The following is a 21,905-nucleotide window of genomic DNA, read 5'->3' as shown; positions in this document are numbered from 1 at the left end:
TGCAACTATGTCTGCACTTCTATAGAAGTGAATTTATTTCTTGTCTGCAACTTCCTCTTTGATTGTTATCATGTATTCTCTCCTAAGAAAATTAACTGATGGATTTGTGTGTGTATATTCAATAGGAGGAAGAAGGGTCTGAAATTGAACCACGGGTGCATTACTGTGACAAACAAGGAAACCTGCAGCAATATTCTTCTTGAATGTGTTTTTAATGAGCAGAGCAGATGTGGAAAATAGTGTCAACAAAGAAAAATGATGAGTCAGACTACCTGCAATATGTTTTTCAGAAGGAAACAACTGGTAGGAAGAGAAAGAGGGAGAGTAACACAAATGATGTCACAAAGAATGATAGTGATGGGTATGCGAGGGTTCCCATGTTGTTACACAACGCCTATCATCTAAAGAAATTGAAGTTTGTTGTATCCATGGCAGTGGTAGTATATGATGATCATCACTTGTCAAAAGGCCTGGAAGGGTACATACCCATGAAAGAAATCAAGTGTGTAATTCCTATAGTCACAATCAAGATCAGTCTTATAGCCTTGCAAATTTAAGAGCATCATATGTTTTAGAAAGGCAGTAATCTTAGGGTTAGGTCAAGCACTTACACTTGCTTTTTAGTGAAGCCTCATTGTTTGTTCGCTTGGAGTCTCTCTTATGCTGACAATGCTCTAACTTAGCTATATCAAAACTAAACTATCGATGTTCTATTGTATGATGTTATATTCATAACTTTAAATAATATATCATTTTATTAGCCCACCATATGACCCCTTAGGTGCCATTAGAGGTCATATTGTTTCCTAAGAGACCATATGGTGTCCTATGACCCCTTAGGACACCACATTACCCCTTAAGACACTGTACGACCCATAACGATACCATATGGTGTCCTAAGGGTCCATAGGATGTCATATGACCCCTCAGGACACCATATGACCCATAACAACACCATATGGTGTCCTAAAGGGTCATATGGTTTTCTATGACTAAGGACACTATTTGGTGTTGCTATAGGTCCTATGGTGTGCTAAGGGATCATATAGTGTCCTATGACCCCTTATAACACCCTATGACCCCTTAGATGTTGTTAGGGGTCATATTGTGTTCTAAGGGTCATATGGTGTCCTATGACCCCTTAGGACACCATATGGTACCGTTATGTGTCTTATGGTGTCCTATGACCCCTTAGGACACCATATGGTACCGTTATGTGTCTTATGGTGTCCTATGACCCCTAGGACACCTTGTGACCCCTTAGGACACCGTATGGTGTTGTTAGGGGTCATATGGTGTCCTAAGGGGTCATATGGTCTCCTATGACCCCTTAGGACACAATTTGACCCCTTAGGACTCCATATGGTGTAGTTATGGGGTGTATGGTGTCCTAAAAGGTCATATAGTGTTCTATGACCCCTTAGGACACCATTTGGTGTCAATATGGGTCTTATGGTATGCTAAGAGGTCATATGGTGTCCTATGACCTCTTAGGACTCCATATGACCTCTTATGTGTCGTTATGGGTCATATGGTGTCCTAAGGAGACATATGGTGTCCTATGACCCCTTAGGACACATGCATGGATCCCTAAGATACCATATGACCCCTAAGAATACCATATGACCCTAGAGAGGGAGAGAAGGGAAGGAGAGGGATGGAATGGGAGAGAGATACACCCAAGAGAAGAGGGGAGTGACATAGATAGATAGAGACTGAGAGGGAGAGACAAGAGATAAATGAGAGAAAGAGAGATGGAGAGAGAGGGCAGGAGATAGAGATAGACAAAGGGAAAAGGAGGGGGGAGAGAGGGAAATAGAGGGAGAGATAGAGATAGAGAGCGACACAAAGAAGGGGACACACAGAGAGAGAGGGGGGATATAGAGAGAGATCTAAGAGGTTGATAGAGGGATTGGGAGAGAAAGAGAGATCTAAGAGGTGGACGGAGGGAAGGAGAGAGAGGGTGAGAGATAGAGAGAGTCTGAGTGAGAGGGAGGAACGAATGGAATGAGAGTGTAAGAGACTAGAGAGAGAGAGGTGTGAAGAGAGGGAGAGAGGGAGAGAGTGAGAAAGAGAGGTAATGAGAAAGGGAGAGAGGGAGGGGGAGGAGAGATGGAGAGAATGAGAGAGAGATACACCTGAGAGAAGGGGAGAGTGAGATAGAGAGATAGAGGATGAGAGGAAGAGACTTCAAAGATAAAGAATGGGGGAGAGAGAGGGAGAGAGAGACTTAAGTGAAAAATAGAGACTTCATTCTCTCCCCTTCTCTCTTCCTCCATACCCCTTCTCTCTCTCTCTCTCTCTCTCTCTCTCTCTCTCTCTCTCTCTCTCTCTCTCTCTCTCTCTCTCTCTCTCTCTCTCTCTCTCCATACCCCTTCTTCTCTCCCTCCCTCCCTCCCTCCCCCCTTCTCTCCCCCTCTCCCCCTCTCCCTCCCTACCTCTCTCCCTCTCTCTCTCTCTCTCTCTCACCCTCCCTCTCTTTTCCTTCACATTTTCTTTACTACAAATAGCGCATACGGGGTACTAAGCCTATTAGTTCACTGCCCTGCCACAACATTTTTAAGGCATAGGAGCACGTACACGCTAATTATTACTTGTAAGCGCGTAAGAGGTATTGAGCCTATTACTTCGCTGCCTTGCCATAGCATTTTTAAGGTGTAGGAGCGCATACGCACTACTTATTAGTACAGAGTGGAAAAAAATACTGTTGGGCTTGCCAACATTTTATAGACTAACAACGCGCACAAGGTTATTAATATAGCGTGTACGGGGTACTTAGATATAGTTTTATTTTCCCAAGAGCCTCAACAACCTCAAAAGAATTTTTTGAGGTTGTTGAAGGCCCCACTGCAACTGTGTCTGCACTTCTATCACTGTTTCATACATAGAAGTAAGTAATTTTTTTGTTTTTGCATGATTTCAAATGATTGAATTGTTGTTCTTATTAGTTTTGTCAATATTAGTGTGATTGTTTAATAGTTTTGATTCAAAAAAATAATGATAAGATGCAAATTTATGGTTATTTGTTTGTTTATGAACTTTTGTTTACATATATATGTAAAATGATTCTATTTAGGACAAACAATATCAACCATGGGAAAGAACAAGTGAAGAACGATGGAACAAAGAGAAGCTGAAAAAGGAAAGACAAAGGCAGTGTATGTAGAAATTACGTGACATAAGAACAATGGGAGAAGAAGGTATTTCATCCTCAACATCTCAATTCGATTTACCAAATGAACATAATGCACCTAATGCAATTGAAGAAGAGACATTTTATTTACCATATGAACCTAATGAAATTGAAGAAGATACCACATTGAATAATCAATTAAATGATGAACATACACCTTCTCTATTTGATGAATTGAATGTACATAATGCACCGATGTTAACACCTCCTAGAATCATTCCTAGGAAACCAAAGTATCTAATTGACATTGATGAGAATATATTGAAGTCAATGCCATATAAAATGAATGGGCGAACTTGTAGGAGAATGGTTAAAAGAATACAGAAAAACTATTTTGAATACTTAAATCAAACCACAAGATGTCAATTAATTGTTCAAATGATTAAAAATTTGAATTTTAGAGAGAGAATGAAAATTCTAGGCCTAAGATCATCTGAAAGTAACAGTGAAAGAACTATTGTGAGAAATCTATTTGATGCATATCAAGCTATTGGTTCAAAATCACGTACTAAAGATTCTAATGCTACTCGACGTATCATACATCAACCACAATGAGCAAGAAAATAAAAAAAGATCGTTTGATAAGAAGAACAAGTATGTCATTAAACGTTAGTAGAACAACATTAAGTAAAGCATTACAGAGAGAAGAACAAATAGAGGAACCTAACAATAATTCTCTTGGGCATTCTCGAGTAGACTACCACGGAAAGACAAGGTTGTTGTTGATGCACTAAGAACATTAATTGAAATTTTTGGAATGACAACACAAAAGTTTGGCCCAACCAAAGAGATGTTATGAGAAGGTGAATCAGGTCTACAAATCATGAACCACATGCCAAACACTATTTGGATATGACTCAAACTAAATTTTATGAAAGATTCCTTCAAAAATTTCCTCAAATAAGAATTTCTCAAAGATTTTTTTAAATGGCAAAACCTTTTTTATATTAAAATTAATCATGTACGCACCACGTCTTTTTGTAGGATGCATATTGAATTTTCCATGCACTATGATATTTTTCGTCATATGTGTCCTACTTTGCACACTAATGATGTTTTGCAGGAATGCAATATACAAGCACCTCCTAAGTCGATAAGAGAATTTATTTCAATTATGTTATGTAATAGACATGATGGTTGCATTTATTATAAGATTCCTTGTTTGGAAGGTTTTTGTGCTATATGTGGTGGTTCGCAACATTTTACCAAGATGTGTACATTTGGAGAGCACACATGAAATTGGTAGGAAACTAGTTTCTTTTGGAAGTTAAAGATGGAAAAGATTTGAAGAGATGTGAGCTAGTGAAAAATGATATATGTGTAGCTAAATTTATGAAAATGTTTCAAGAGAGACTAGTTTATGAGTACATAATGCATACACATAGAGCTTGATGGTTAGATGTGCAATTCAAGTTATGTAAGTACACATTTCCTCTTGGCACCATTGTCTCTATCGTTGATTTTGCTAAAAATTATACACTACAACTTTAAAATGAAGTTCAATCTATGTATGATCATTCTACACAAGTTTCTATTTTTATACACATAACATTCATGCATGCAGATGATAGCACAGAGGAGGATAGAAAGGTTGTAAGAGAGTGTCACTTCTACATAAGTGATGATCATACTCATTCATCGGAGTTTGTACAAGGATGCTTTAAAGTTTTCTATGATATTTTAAGGGAAAGGAACATACGATACAACTGACACTTAATATGGTCAGATAATTGCACTGCAAAATGCAAGAATGCAAGGATGTTTTATTGCTTGACAAGGATGCATATGACAAGTGGTGTACAACATTTTTGGAATTTAGCTGATGCTGGACATGGTAAGGGAGAGCATGTGTAAAAAGAGCCCTAGCTAGAGAAGAATTGAAGTACGAAGGTGGTGCTGAGTTGATAAATGCAAAAACAATTGTGCGATGGTTTAAGTCTACGATGGGTCTAGTCAATCCAGGTACGCGAATGGTTCATAGATATTTTTGGTTGATCACTGAATCTAACATTGAAAACTATCTAGATTGTTGTACAGTTGCAGGATCGAGTGACATGCACTCATTTATGAGTTCAAAATCAAGTTCACTAGTAATTTATACGAGACAGATGGTATGTTTTTTCTTTTCATGCATGTATTGTTTGTGAGAAGAATGTGAATCACAAGAGTGGGTTGACAAATGCTCTTGTAGACCGTTGGTTCCCATTGATACATATCAAATTCCCAAAGCACTACAATCGAGCCAGATGGAGACATCAGTGGATTTTGACCATTTATCCGACCTAGTGGATTCAAGTGATTTTTTGAGTTAATTTTTTTGCAAGTATTCTTTTTGGTTCATTTTGTTGTACATCATACTTTATTTTTGGTATTAATTAACACTTTATAAAATGCAGGTCATGTGTATGCAGTTGTTGTAAAAGAGAATAATGAAGAAGGAATGAATTACTATTTGTGTCGTTGTGTTGAGCCAAAAAAAAACTAACAACCACAATCATTGACAAAGAGGGTATTGAGTACCCAATACAGTATGTTGTCGTGACAGGAACATGGCTTAGGAGATACTCTATCAAGAATTCTTATATTTGGTTGTTCGAGGACTTTGAAACACACAAACATATTCTTCATTTCTCTAACCTTGTTGTTGAAACAAATATTCATTTGATGAAGTATCGTGGTAGACCTCATAACAAGATTTTATGGAAATTTTGTCAATCTGACCATGAGGCAATACTTGACACAATACGGGTTAGAGTCGATCCTGAAGGCTCACTTAATTGATTCTACGGTTTAGAGTAGAATGATTTTGAGAATTTTGTATATATCGTCAATGAATTGTTCTATATTCATTTTTTGTATATATAAATGCCCATGAGCTGATTTTTACATGTTTAGGGGCAATATTTTTGTATATTTAAATGGCAATGAGTTGATTTGTACATATGTAGATGCCCAATTTTGTATATTAAAATGGCAATGAGCTGAATCGCACATATTGTAATGCCAAATTTTGTATAAAATCCCATGAGATGATTTATAAGACATTTTTTTGTATATTCAAATAGCCAAGAGTTGATTTGACCATATTTAGAAACAAATTTTTGAATAATATGTGACAATGTTTTGTGACTATTTTTTGTGCCTATGTTTTGTGACTATGTTTTGAGTTTATGTGATGTGATAAGGTCAATCATGAGAATTCTTGATTATTGTATAATCTTTGAGAATTATTTGATTCATTATTGGGTCATAGGGGTCATAGATTGAGTCTAGATACAATTTGAGCAAAAAATATCATTCTTGTCAAAAAATTTGTCAAAAAAGTTGTCAAGCAACTTGTACATCGCATCGCTAAGGTATGACTCTCGACGTTTTGGCACTTTGGGATGCATGAGAGGATCATGCCTAGCATAAACCTGCCCACTTGGGCGTTCTTGTGACGTCGGTTTGTGCACACGACGAACCAAATCAATTCTAGCCTATCTTGCAACTTTGCATGGCATGCAACTGACGATTTTTGCAACAGGCGAAAAAATGCTACCAATTGAAAATGGCTCTGAGTCATCAAAAACTGAGATAGACCATTGTAGAGGATCCTCACGCGACCACACAGGTTCAAACAGGTTGATTATATGTATGTTGGATTGGAAGAAATGATCCATCAAAGTTTGATAATTTTTTGGACTTAGGGCATTGCGCCAGTAGGGTATGACTCTCGACATTCCGACACTTTGGGATGCATGAGAGGAGAATGCCTAGGGTAAACATGCCCACTTAGACGTGCTCATAATGTCGGTTTGTGCACATGACAAACCGAATCAATTCTAGCCTATCCTACAACTTTGCATTGCATGCAACTGACGATTTTTGCAACAAGCAAAAAAATGCTACCAATTGAAAATGGCTCCAATTCGTCAAAAACCAAGATAGGACATTGTAGAGGAGCCTCATATGACCCCACAGGTTCAAATGGATTGATTATATATGTCTTGGATTGGAGGAAACAATCTGTCAAAGTTTGACAATTTTTTGGACTCAGGGCTCTTAAGAGATCGTGTCGATAGGGTATGACTCTCGATGTTCTGATGCTTTGGGATGCATGAGAGGAGAATGCCTAGCATAAACCTACCCACTCGGATACTCTCGTGATGTCAGTTTGTGCACACGACGAACTGAATCAATTGTAGCCTACCCTACAACTTTGCATTGCATGCAACTGAAGGTTTTTGCAGCAAGCGAAAAAATGCTACCAATTGAAAATGGCTCTAAGTCATCAAAAACTGATATAGGCCATTGTAGAGGAGCCTCACATGACTCTACGGGTTCAAACGGATCGATCATATGTGTCCTGGAATAGAAAAAATAGTCCATCAAAGTGACAATTTTTTAGACTCTGGGCACTTGAGAGATCGCGCCAGTAGGGTATGACTCTTGATGTTCCGACGCTTTGGGATGCATGAGAGGAGCATTTCTAGCATAAACCTGCCCACCCAGACGTGCTCGTGATGTTGGTTTGTGCACACAATGAACCAAATCAATTCTAGCCTATCCTGCAACTGACGATTTTTGCAGCAGGCGAAAAAATGCTACCAATTGAAAATGGATTTGAGTCGTCAAAAACCAAGATAGGCCATTTTAGAGGAGCCTCACGTGACCCCATAGGTTCAAATGGATCGATCATATGTGTCTTAGATTAGGAGAAACAATCTATCAAAGTTTGACAATTTTTTCGATTCAGGGCACTTGAGAGATCACATCGGTAGGGTATGACTCTCGACGTTCCTACGCTTCGGGATGCATGAGAGGAGCATGCCTAGCATAAACCTGCCCACCTGGACATGCTTGTGACGTTGGTTTGTACACACGATAACCAAAATTTGACCATTGCGAGCGTGAGGGTGTTCTCACACGACACACATATTGTTGTTTATATTCATATTGTCGATTTTTGTTGTTTATATTCATATTATTGATTATATAGGCAAATATTCATTTAAATTTATAAAAGGGTAGCCACCAAATACAACGAATACACAATAATGAACTGAATACAAGGAGCTTTGTAGGGTTAATTCAATATTTTAGAAATTTTATCAAATCCTATTCCATGATTGCAATGTTTTATATCATAGATTTTTGTTGTTTATATTCATATTGTTGATTACATAGGCAAATAATCAATTAAATTTATAAAAGGACAACCACAAAATACAACAAATAAAAAATAATGAAATCAGTACACATTTATTGGATCGAATATCAACATTTATATATATCAAAAGAAGGCATGTCTGCCAAGTCAATACAAGTATTACAAAAATGTGGCATATGCCATATCAAAATCGATATACAATAAAAATATAGAATATATCTACATGTATTGGTCATTCTATGAGCAAAACTAACACTATATGATCCTAAACTTGTGGTGGATCATCAAAATCGAGCCTCTTTGATGCAGTACGTGGCTCAATAGATGGTTACAAAACCACAATTCAAAAGCCAAGTTAGAATTCTTTTGTAGAAAATAGTTCACAATTAACAACATAACTATGCATTTAACTATAATTCCTTTGCAATTGAAATGTAGATTACCTCATCGGTTGATCTAGGAGCTAATGTCTTCGCTCTCCTCTCCTTGTCACTCTTAGGAGTTTTCTTGAAGACATACTTAAAAGGATCCACGTTATGGTCATACCGCGAAGGGGTCTATGGTAGATTAAATGTACAATTAATAAAACGTACTAATATAAATACATCAAAAACACTTGAAAGCTATAATATAGAGAACAATGGCGTACTAGTGCTTGAGATGCTTCTCCAATGGATTGAGGATGACTCACCATCGATAGAGAAACTGTCGCTTTAACTATAAAAAAAATGATCAAAGATTAAATACAATTAATATAATGATAAGTATTGTAGGTTAAAAACAATTAATGTAATATATCAAACAAAAGTGTACTGGATCCTGAGATGCTTCTCTAGTGCATGGAGGAGGGCTCGTCATTGATGAAGCAACTATGAATATTTCTTGTATGAAAACATTATAAGATTATAATATATCACAAGTTCACATGTACGCGTGCATATAATCATGAAATCAAGAAAATAAAGTAGAGATGCATACCTCCACCCTCTCTTCATCCACGGGTGAATCAGGTGCATTCAACAAATCCATGTAGCTCAATGGTCATTGTACATGTAAAATAGACAAAAAACACTAATAAATATACAAACCCCAACTAATACTTGATTTCAACATTTTCAAACAATTGAACAAATAAAAATGTGTCCAATTACCTTCTTCCCATGTTTGGGCATCTTCGAGGAATTCTTTTTCTTAGGACAAGGCCTAGACATGGAGGGGGTACCCTAAAAAAACAAAATTAACATGAGATATTAGTACAGATAATATATTAAACATAATTTAAAAAATCTAAAATGAAATGACTTGCATATTTCATCAAAACAATACATAAAAAGGGTTGTACAAAATATGATACCGTATAGCCTTGTAGGCCAAAATCAATCACTGAGAGCATGATGTCATCAATCTGGGACATTTGGTCCCCTATCAACACCTACAAACCAAAAATTGGACCAAGCATTAAAGATAGTTAGTATATCTTTTAATATTTTTGAATTCAAAGTGTACTATTCTATTTTAACATGTTGCAAAATTTATACCTCAGGCATCGAAGTTGTAGTTGTAGTAACTATGGGAGGAGTATGGGATACCGTTGTTGCATCCTGAAATGCATATTATTTGTCTTAGTTTAAATTGATGTATAAATGAAAATTCATTCATGTAATTACAAATTTAAAGTGACTGATAAATAAAATGCTATGAATTAAAATCAACACACCTGTGTCTGTCGGTCATGGGCAAACACCATGTCCATCAACTCATCTGTCAGCATGAAATCCTCATTCGTGTAGGCCTGACATCTACTCCCACAAATCATGCATGGATGAGATGTGGATCTATTTGTACTGGCCACATCATCTATCCCTGAACATATCCCCGAGCAACTGACACACATATGATGAATGGGCTCTCTATCACCATCTGGAGCAACTAATGCTCATCATCCAGTACAATAGGGTGTGCTAATGACGTCCCATGTTGGATGATGGCACCAGTCAATGTTGTGGCCACCCGAAGAGGTTGTAGCGCCATCGACTCTTTCATCTCTACTGGGACAGCTTGATGCACCTTGGGTTTGGGTGCTAGGGAGCGGCGACTCTCAGGGGCTACTTGCCTATGGGCTCTAGGTCTATCCTGGGCAAAGCCGCCACCTCTACCATGGAACTCTCTCATGTCAAAATAGTTTGGCCGCACATTGAGCACAAAATCACAGTATACTTTTCTCAAAAAATACAATGGAACATCATAATTATTACAAGATGGATCATCAAAGACCATCCACCAACTCTGCTAAAAAATATTCTTCATCTACACATTGGTACACCAATGTATGGGAAACCTCTTTGCATTAAGAGGTAACGACTGACCAGTTTTAGGATCAACAAAAAGGGCACATAATTTGTTGTTTACTAATATTATTGTTTTTCACTCCCTTGTATGATAACCCATCAGCATAGTATTGACAACACCTATCCCTAAAGTATCCCCATTTTGTAATTTGTGTGAAAACATCTATGGCACCACTAGATAATGTTTCTAGGCTAGTGGCGAGGGATTTATGATGCTCAAGTTTGAATGTTTTCAATTTATCAATTAGTCTATTGATTTTAGACATATTTTGCCCTAACTGATTAATTAATTGCTTATGTGTTTCAGGTGTGCGGTCAAAAGGAGGAAGTGGAGGTGTATCTTGTGGATTTTCAGGAGGTGCATTTTGTTGTTCTTGTTGTGGATTATCAGAATCTGGTTTTTGAAACAAAAAATGAAAAAACCTAATCAAGATTAACGAAATTAAATTAAAAACCTAAAACAAATTGAACAAATGAGAAATAAAGACAAAAATTAACAAAAACTAACCTTGATCCATAGTGTCTAGAGGAGAAATGAGGCACCCCGTTCGTGGTTTGGCAGAGGAAATGGGGAAAAAAATGTGGTTGTCATGGGAAAATAAGACCTAGTTTTTTTTTTAATACTTTTTTTGACAGGTACCGTGCACACAATCCTTTAGGGCTTATTAGCGCATACACGCTCACTCTCCTAAAATTAGAGCGTACTCACTCACTTTCCTAAAAGAAACGCGTACACGCTACCTTTTTAGGCTCGGGAACAACAGACCTAAGCACGTATGCGGTGATTTCAAATTTTATAACCGCGTACACGCTGGTTGTTTTTTCATGTTTTTTTGGGGTGGTGTCCACTTTTCTGACCACCATCTTTGTGCACATACCCACCTCTAAATCTTAAGATATATCTTCTATATTTTTTAGAATAAATTATGATGCTAAATTACATTGATTTATATGGTCTAGAGGGATTCGGTCGGCCCAAGAAGAATCAAACAACAATGAACATGATGAAATGTGTAAAACCACCAGGTTGGCTTCCACCAAAGAAAATCCTTAGGAAAATCCAAAGGAAGAAGTGTGGATCAGGGGGAAGGTCGGCCACACACCAAGGAAAATTGGAATCAACGAATTAAAGCTCTAAAAGCTATGGAAAGGATCTGCAAGATTCTCCAATAGCAAACAGGTCCAAGCAGTTCCGAGGTTCTAATCTAGAAAACTATCTTAGAATCCAGAAGCGATAACTTGTCGAAAAATGATCCAAACATCCCGCGGTTTTGCGAAAAGGAAGATGATCATGTCCACAAGAAAAATCCAGCTCCGCAAGATCCAGTGAGCAAATGCAAGAAAATGCAAAAAGAGATGTTGAAACTATGAAACAGAAAACAAACTGAAAAGAAATGTTTCTAGTTGATGCAAGATTGCCAAGATCTGGGGATGCTCCTACATCAGACATCCGAGGTTGTTGAAAAAATTGAGTCCCTCACTTTTCTGGGGTCAGAGGAAAACTAAGGTGGTCCACCTATTCCTGAGAAATCCAAGATGAATCTTCAATTGGTATGTCATTCCATTTCACAAGATACTCTATGCACTAACTACTCCGAGTACTACACCCAATCCTACTATCTAAAATATCTTCAATCTGATTTGGTTCCTTCCAGGGCAACTGCTTCTCCAAGTCTGTAATACTGTCTTCACTAAATTTTGATTCATGATACTGATGTAGATCTGCAATGTTGAATATAGGTGAAATATTCAAGTTATCTGGTAACTCCACTTCATATGCATTTTTGGAACTGAATTTCCTCAAGATCTTGCAAGGTCCAAACTTTCTCTTATGCAACTTGTTATAGGCTCCAACTGGAAATATTTCTTTTCTTAAGTACACCATTGCTTCATCGCCAATTTCAAATTCCTTATGTCTTCTCTTCTCATATGCTTTCTCCTTATACTTGTTGTTCATTTCCTCCAAATGTTTCTTAGCCTAAACATATAAGCCTTTCATATGGTCTGCAAATTCTTCTGCATTTGCACTCCTCTTAGCTTTATTACTTATATCCCTCAAATTTGATATACCTCTAGGGTGTGCTCCAGTAACAATCTCAAAAGGTATTTTTCTGGTACTCCTGTTTACTGAATTATTATAGGCAAACTCTGCTTGTGCAAGAATCAAATACCAACTTCCAGTATTCTCTCCAACTAAGCATCTCAATAAGTTTCCCAAACTCATGTTTACTACCTCTGACTGTCCATCAATCTGTGGGTGAAAAGTAGAACTGAATTTCAAATCTATCTTCATCTTCTTCCAAAGTGTTCTCCAAAAATAACCAACAAACTTAGCGTCTTTTTTTGAAACTATGCTCTTAGGTAATCCATGTAATCTCACTACCTCCTTGAAAAATAATTCAGCTACATGACTCACTAGTACATTCGGAGCTGATTTCCGATGCTCGTTTGTCGGATTTGTGACTAATTTTCATTGGAGTACCGACAAAATCAACCGTCGAAAACTCGGCATCAGATTGGTCAACGATGCCATGCCCGTTGGAAATACGACAATTCAATGGACTCTACTGATGGTCAAAGAAGTTGTTGGAATTAGTAGATTTTGTCGCAAAGCTGACGATGATTTGGAACTTCGCACAGATGGTGATGTTGTTTATTTGATGCTTGTGTCGTCGGTCCATTCAGAGACATCGACAACCATCTGACTATGAAGTGTCTTCGCATGTACAACATCCTCGTCGGATGTTTGTGTGGGTTGAGTCGGAAGTGCAACGACTCCAGAACATTTCATCGACGAGAACACTGTATGTCCATTGATTACATCATCGGTCGAAAGCTTGGTATTCGTCGTAATTCTGATGATGATAATTTTTATCAAAAAATAATTATTATTATCCAGTCATTGATATGTACAACAAATGATATTCTATCCCCACCACCTACCAGTAGGGGCATAGGTTTGAGGTCAATATGAGGCACATGGTTTCAAGCTAATATGATCAGGCGCACCATGGTTGAGATGGTCCAACTCCCTAGTCTCACTCTATGACTAAGCGCATGCCATATCTAAATCAAAGACATCTCAAATACATCGTCAGTGGAAAGCTACAAAATGCCATTTTCATACATAAGCAAGACATACACAATTGGGCACAATCACCAAGAGAACGGTAAAAAGTGTGTTTGAGATCATTGTCCTAATTATGGTGTGGTCATGAAGAGATCACCGTAAATTTGTCAACCTCTTCGTGACCACACCACAATTAGGGCAATGATCTCAAACACACTTTGTTCTCTTGGTGATTGTGCCCAATTGTGTATGTCTTGCTTATGTATGAAAATGGCATTTTGCAGCTTTCCACTGACGATGTATTTGAGATGTCTTTGATTTAGATATGGCATGAGCTTAGTCATAGAGTGAGACTAGGGAGTTGGACCATCTCAACCATGGTGCACCTGCATATGTATATAGTTTTGTGTATTCATTAAAGATTTTTATTTCATTTTGAGCATTTTGGTTAGCAAATCAGGGGTGCACTTTACATTCTTGTTGTTATCCAATTCACTTACTTTAGCTCTGTTTCTTTCTTCAGATTTGGGGTCTAGAGCTCCTCCCTAAGCAGAGATTGTTGGTTTTGTCTCCCCTTCTTTGGTTGGAGAGTTTCTTGCTATCTCTGGTAGTTAGACCACAGAGTTCAGCTTTTCTTAGATTCATTAAGCTTTTTATTTGTTGTGTAGTGTCTTTCTTGATATGCTTGATTATGATAGTATTTAATCTTTGATTTTCTAACCCTAATGACTAACATTTGTTTCTTGTGCTTCTCTTTGTGTGTGTAGCAATCAAATTGTTTTATCTAACTATCCTTCTTTTTGCAGAGCATCATATACATATACATATTATGTATATATCTATATATCTACATATAAATATATGACCAAATCCTATATATCATTTGGTTTGATTTTATTATTGGTTGTTTTCACATATGATATTATTATAATACCTAATGTTATATCCCTATTTATTTTTGTTATCCAATTTTCATTTATATGTCAATTGCATTTAATAGGGGTTTTTTTGTTGTTAGCATCTTCATGCTTTGAGTCTAAATTTTAATATCCTGAAGCTTATTCCAGTCTTTTCTAAGGTCCTAGGTCCTTGTTGTTTTGGAAATCTCATTAAAAGGCTCCAAAAGGTTTCAAATGTACCTTATAAATGAAAAGAAGGGCTATATTCTTATGATTATATTATAAAAACTTTAGAAAAGAAGCACATTCATGTGACTTCATGAAAGCAAAAGTTTTTTCCAAAAGAAAATACTTTGGAGGGAAGGTCACTCAAGTCTTCAAATGCATGTTCTACATGTGACCAATGATTAACTTGAGTCTGAAGGAGTCAAACTCGGGTTTGACATAGCTGGACTTGGGTTTTCATGCAAATACCCTATTAGGGAGAGGGACCAGTAGTTGTGAGGGGTAACTTTGTCAACATGTAGCCATCACATGGAATATCATAAGACCTCCAATTTTTTTAGAAATGTAAAATGGACATTTAACTATCTAAAAATTAAGGTTTGAAGGCGTGACTTTGTTACCAATTTTTTGACTTCAAGAGATAAAAAATAGAATTATTATATACCTCATGTCTTATCGTGAATTTAGGAAAGTTTATAGAAATGATTTATTAAATACCTTGAAGGTGTCTATAAGGTTGAGCTTATTTAAAAGGATGAGATTTCACAATGCAAGGTTTGGAGGGAAAATCATTCACTTGAAAAGGCATTTTAATTCAAAAGATGCAAAGACAAATAAAATTCTTTATTTATTTACAAAAAAATTCTAAAGACCTCCTTCCACATGATTATCAAGAAAATCAATTTCATGCATAACTTGGAGGGAAATAGAAAGCTAAAAGTATAAGCTTTCATGTGATTTTAGGGTTTGCATTCTGTTTCAAATGAAAAGAACCATTTATAGCCAGTTTTTAGAAGTTATGCTAGGGTTCTGTTGGGTCTCAAATCAACAGATTGGATAGGTTCTAAGGAAATGCCAACTCCTATGATCAAACCCTCCAATTGACTTGGCCAACTTATAGAGTGAACTTATTTGGTTACTAACTCTCTCACTTTAGGCTCTGCAGGACCTAGGCGGGCATACCTACTCACTAGTTGTTCCTTCAACTAATGCTTTTTATAGCAGATTTAGTGTCTTGATATGACTTCCCCTATCTCAGAATGGCATCAGTTCCTAGAATGGAGATATAGTAGATGATTTCAAGATTGTTGTTGTAGAAGCTATTCGATCTTGGTGCTTGAAATTTATATATACGATTACTAATTTACCCTAGAATTCCTACTCAACTACTCCTATTATTCTTTATGTGAAAGTATGAATTGATGGGTTGTGTTTTATAGATAACCAGTGCCTTTCTTTGTTGTTTGGGCTACAGAGTCTTTATATTTCTTTAGGACTTATTGTGTAAACTTATGAGACAATTTTTAAACCCACCCCCTCTCGATGAGTCTGTCAATTACTTTTTCTTATGAGCTCTACTTTGATGTCTTTATTGTAAATTGCTTGAATGAATTTAACTCTAACCTTAAGAGACCATCCAAGGAAGAAATACGAGGAACAATTACAATTCGCAAGTAAATATTTTGTTCAAATCTACAATATGAAACACAGAGTTTTATTGGAAGAACACAAGTAACCTTATCTCCTTTAGATAATATCACAAGCAACTATCTGCAAAAAAATGCAGTAATCCGCAACACATATGCAAAGGAAAAACAACTGATTATATTATATATATTCGCCAAAATAGTATAGTGGTAAGCTTGAGGTTATAATCTACTCCTTTCTCTAAATTTCCTCCATATTATAAAAGCTCCCTCCTTTATATGAGACTATACATTATCACCAAGCATCGTGGCTTTTCAACATATAACCGTCAACTAACACTTTTGTTTCAAACATTACTTCAACTAGGTATTTTCTCCCTTCATCGAAATGTTGTATTCAGTCACTGTGGTTGTCTCCTCACCGATACCTATCTGATATCCATCGGGTTTTTATGTCAAAGAAACCTTGGGCTTCGGTGACCTCCTTTATTTTTCCACCGAAATACCTCTTCCATCAATATCTCTATGCCCCATCGATGAATGGATCTATTGTCTCACCGAAGTATTTCTTTATCCTCTCTTGTCGTCTTCCACCCATAAAGTTATATTGGTGAAACAACGCATATCAGAGACATTCCTTTTAGCCTCCTCGAAACCTATTTCCTCATCGATATATATCTGATGTCCATCGGGTTTCATGTCGAAGAAACCTTGGGCTTCGGTAACTTCCTTTATCCTTCCATCGAAACACTTTTTCTATCGACATCACTACACTCCTTCGATGAATGGGTCTATTGTTTCATCGAGGCCATCTTTATTTTGATGATTTGCTTCCACTATCATCTTTCATCAATGAGCTCATTAGTAATCTTCCTCGATAAAGTTGCATCGGTAAAACCACACATATTGGTAATATGCCTTTTAGCCTCCTCGAAACTCATATCCTTATCGATAACGTTTATCGATGTAGCTTCCTTCTATTTGATCGATATCATTCTTTCGATGAGAAAGCTTCTTTCGGTATGTTTCCTTCATGTTGCGTCGATGGTATTATTTCCTCGGAAGCCTTTTCCCGTCAATGAAAATCGTCTCTGCTTTCTTCGATATGCTCTTTCGGTGGAATCATTGCTTTCGATGAGTCCCTTTTAGAGTTCATCGGTGTTACCTTTCCTTCGATACCCTTTTTATATCGATGAGACATCATTGGGTCTCATCAATAATATTTGAATTTTGGATATTTCGATAGATTGCTATTAGACTTGTTCGATAACTTATGGGTTATTACGGTATCAATGAAAATGATGATTTCTTCCTAAGATAGATGGATTCTATGATTTAATCTCTCAAATCAAGATATTTTACTTAATTCAGATTTGATGCTCAACCAGTTCCACACGCTACACCTTCATTTTATGTCCTAGCACGTCACTGCAAGGAGGAAGGTTTATAAGAAAAGGACTGCATGCAAAAGTCAAAGGGTTACTTCAAAGTTTGAATGAGAGGTTTGCCTCTTCGATGAAGGAGTTTCATAAAAATATGAAGAGAATCCGTAAGGACATTTACAAAGCACCTCATTCCAACACCATGCAAACCACATGTTGATTTTAGGCATGATAGAAGTTAGCATCAAAGCTTCTAGAGAGAAATTGTCATAGTCATAACAGTAGATATCCACATTTGGAGGTAGGGTTTTCAGAACCCTATTTTAGAATTTTTAGTATCTTATTGTTTAAATCATGCATTGGATATGCCTACAGTAATGATTCAAGCAAAAGTTGGGTTAAAGGAGAAATCTGATTATCTATAAAAAATAATATAGTTTCAGCTTTGTGTTATGACAACATCTATAAGTTTGTCAATGCTTTCTTTCTCACCATAAGGGTTCCACATATTATTTAAAAGGGTTGATTGTATTGCTAGATTTTCTTTTTCCTTTAAGTGAGCAAATCCCTAGGTCTCTTTTGTTCCCTAGGATAGAATAGAAAGTACAGTCATGCAAAAGTCATCTAGTGAAATCATCAAGAGTTTTTAATCCCAAAACAAATCTCAATCATAAATAGAAAAGGTGCAATAGTAGGATTGACACAAACCAGATAAAGATCAAGCACGGGAAGCAGTGAGCAAGGTCTTTTACATATAGGGTAATAAAAGTAATGAATAGTGGCCCAAAATTATTCAAAAGGTCAAGAAATAGAGCAAGCTCGAGAGTCAAATTCAAAAGATAAAGACATCATATGATCATTGAGCAGTGATCTGAAATGCAAATTATGGCAAGGTATTGTGACTATAAGATAGAAACCATCCTAGGAGCCTCCAATATATAAAAAGTTGAGAAAGTAACAAGCTTAATGTACAAAGACAGTGATCACTATAAAGTTGTAGTCAAGTTCATAGCATTGATTTGTGGGAACAAAGGGTTTCATATGGGGATAGGGCAGTCTCATGAAATATCATGATAGTCATAATCATAATCTAAAGAGTAGTCAAATCTTCAAGATAGATTGGTGATAGTGCAGTCATTCATTAATTATTTTGGACATTTCAAGCTATGTTTTCCTAATAGATGGTCAAGTATAGAACAACAACACTCAGAAAATGCAGTCTAGAGAGATTGCAGTCTATAGTAAAGCCAGTAGGCAGTCATACCTAGTACCAAATAAAATGATAGTAATCAAGTCTACTGAGTGAAAAAGAGCAGGGTATAAGTTTCTAAAAGGTCTTTTCAAACCTTAACAACAAATAACACGTTATTGTTGCAGCATTATCAAAACTTGACAAGAACAACACCTTATAACCTCAAGAGGCATAGAAGTCATAGGGAAACTCATGTCAAATGTGCAACTCAATACAATAAATAATCTTAGTTTGTAGCCCTATAGCATCATAATGCAGTCCTTTACCAAGTATGCATACAAGAAACATCTAGTTCTATTAAGGCACAAACATCAAAGTCAGAGGTTATGACAACTAGTCAAAAACATCAAGTACAAAAAAGTTAGTCTCAGTCACTAGAACACAATTTGCAACATGCATTAGGAGTTGCCCTCCTTACAAATAGTGAAACATTAAAAAGGTATTATCAAAGCTACAACCACAATTCAAAGAGGAAGCTTACAAAGTTAGGACAAAGCTAGGTACAGTCATAAGTCAAGGCAAATACATAGTTGAAACTTAGACCAAAATAGTGAAGAAGTGCAACAAATGACATGAGAAGTCTAAAGAAGTATTATAGCAATCATGAGTCAAGGATTAATGAAGAGATTTTTTGCATCCATGATACAATCCTTAAAAGCATCCATGATACAATCTCAAACACACTTTTTACCATTCTCTTGGTGATTATGCCCAATTGTGTATGTCTTGCTTATGTATAAAAATGGCATTTTGCAGCTTTCCACCGACAATGTATTTGAGATGTCTTTGATTTAGATATGGCATGAGCTTAGTCGTAGAGTGAGACTAGGGAGTTGGACCATCTCAACCATGGTGTGCCTGCATATGTATATAGTTTTGTGTATTCAATAAAGATTTTCATTTAATTTTAATCAAATAAAGAGCAATATTCATGACTTACAAGTAATAAAAAAACTTACAAGGATGAGGCATATTCATTACTTACAAGTAAAAAAAAAACTTACAAGGATGAGGCATATTCATAACTTTTGTAGTCCTACCTTGGATATCAACACTAGAAGCAACTCATATTGTTCGCGTACAGACAAGACAATATGGGAGTTCATTATGCCCAGCAACTTGTGGTGTTGTTGTTCGTGTTGTCTCTGGTGGACCCTGCAATTAAGATTCAATATACATTATTCAATAAGATTAACTATGCAACATAATGAAATATTGAAAAGTGTGTTTTCTGGTTGAGCTTCGCTTGGTTTCGAGAATAGTTTAATGTTCTCTACTTAACAGGGCCAACCACGTGAAGGTGGAAGCTCATTTGGACCCTCCCCCCCGCTAACATCACTCTAAATTCCCTGTTAACATCTTATAACATTCATTCATTCTACCATTAATAAAATATAGCATTTATTCATTAATATCACATAACGTTCATTAACACATAACATTGATTAACATTAATTAACACACAACATTCATCAATATTAATTAACACATATCATCCATTACCATTAATTAGCACATAGTTACATTCACTAACACATAAAAATCAGTCATTATCAAATAAGTTAGATTACAATCATTTCTTTCTTTGTTTTTTCTTTGAAGCTATGAAAAGACTAAGTGGAACATCAGTTTCTTCATCATTTCCCCGCTCTGCAGATGTTCCGCCAACTGCTCGTGATCTCAATGTATGCCTAGTCCTATACTAAGGACGAGGACACTGAAGCGAAGGGGGGTCCTCTGCAATAACAAAGAAATGGGTTAAATTCAAAAAAAAAAAAAATTATTGTTACAAGTATTTCATTAATTTAGAGAACATAATTGTTGTGCTCTTTACCTAATGGAACCACATTAGTTTGTGTAGCCTCAACCTCAACATGTTGAACACCCTCTAGATCATCTGGAGTTGAAATACTAAAGGTTACATTAATGTTGAACACCAATTGCAATTATATTTGTTTAAATCAATAACAGTGGTCCTCTTTACCTGAGTGGGGAACATCACGTTCTTGATGTTGTGTACCCAGATCATGCTCCACATGCTCACCACCGACTACATGCTCTAAAATATTAACAAAAAAGGTTACATTAATTACTACTCTAATTACAAATTAAAATGTTTAATTGTATTAATAGCTAAATAAAAAAATGTGAATAGAAAATGAATACCTCCACTACTGGGATGCACATCCGGACCTTCATGTGCAGGTGGTGTTTCACAATTAGCAGGTTGCATTCCAATGACATGCACATTGTTATCATTGTTTGCTTATTTAAAACAAATATAGTCACTTTATGTTGGAACTCAACATCAATTAGATTATTGGTAAAGTATTCAATTTGAAACAACTTCCATTTAGCATATTTACCTGTGTGACGGATACACTTGAATGTTGTGTATGCCCACTCAATTCTCGTAGCCGATCAGCCACGGCTAAATAGCCTTACTGGTAGGCAATTCTCTTGTCATCTTTTGTGGGTGCTCTATTGAATTCAGAGCCCTGGATTTTTGCTTGGTACCGTGAATTTTGCTTGCATTGTTTGATAAAAAAAAATGTTTGCAATTTATTAATATTTTGATGCAATATTTCGTTTACATGAGATACTTACAATTTGTGCAGCAAGTTTCATGTAACCACCAAAGCCGAGTTTGTGTTGCCCGTGCTTTTCTTGCCTTGCCTTGGTTGCCTTTGACGTGTCACTCAGTCTATAAAAAGTTTGAAATATGTTAGATTATATAAATATAAAGAGTAATTAATTAGTACATAATTACATTCTTAATAGTATCCCATACCTTCTTCTGGCGTCTAGTGGTGTATTTCCTTTTTTCCTTTCAATTCTCTCTTTGGCATCCAAAATCAAGTCATTCCACTCCCTCACTGGAATCATGGGGAGACGCTCGTACTTTAGGTTCCTATCCAAATGGGTCCTATATTGGTCCCTCACATACTTTAGATATG

Source organism: Cryptomeria japonica, chromosome 6, assembly GCF_030272615.1.
Source record: "Cryptomeria japonica chromosome 6, Sugi_1.0, whole genome shotgun sequence".
NCBI lineage: Eukaryota > Viridiplantae > Streptophyta > Pinopsida > Cupressales > Cupressaceae > Cryptomeria > Cryptomeria japonica.
This window is presented reverse-complemented; position numbering follows the sequence as displayed.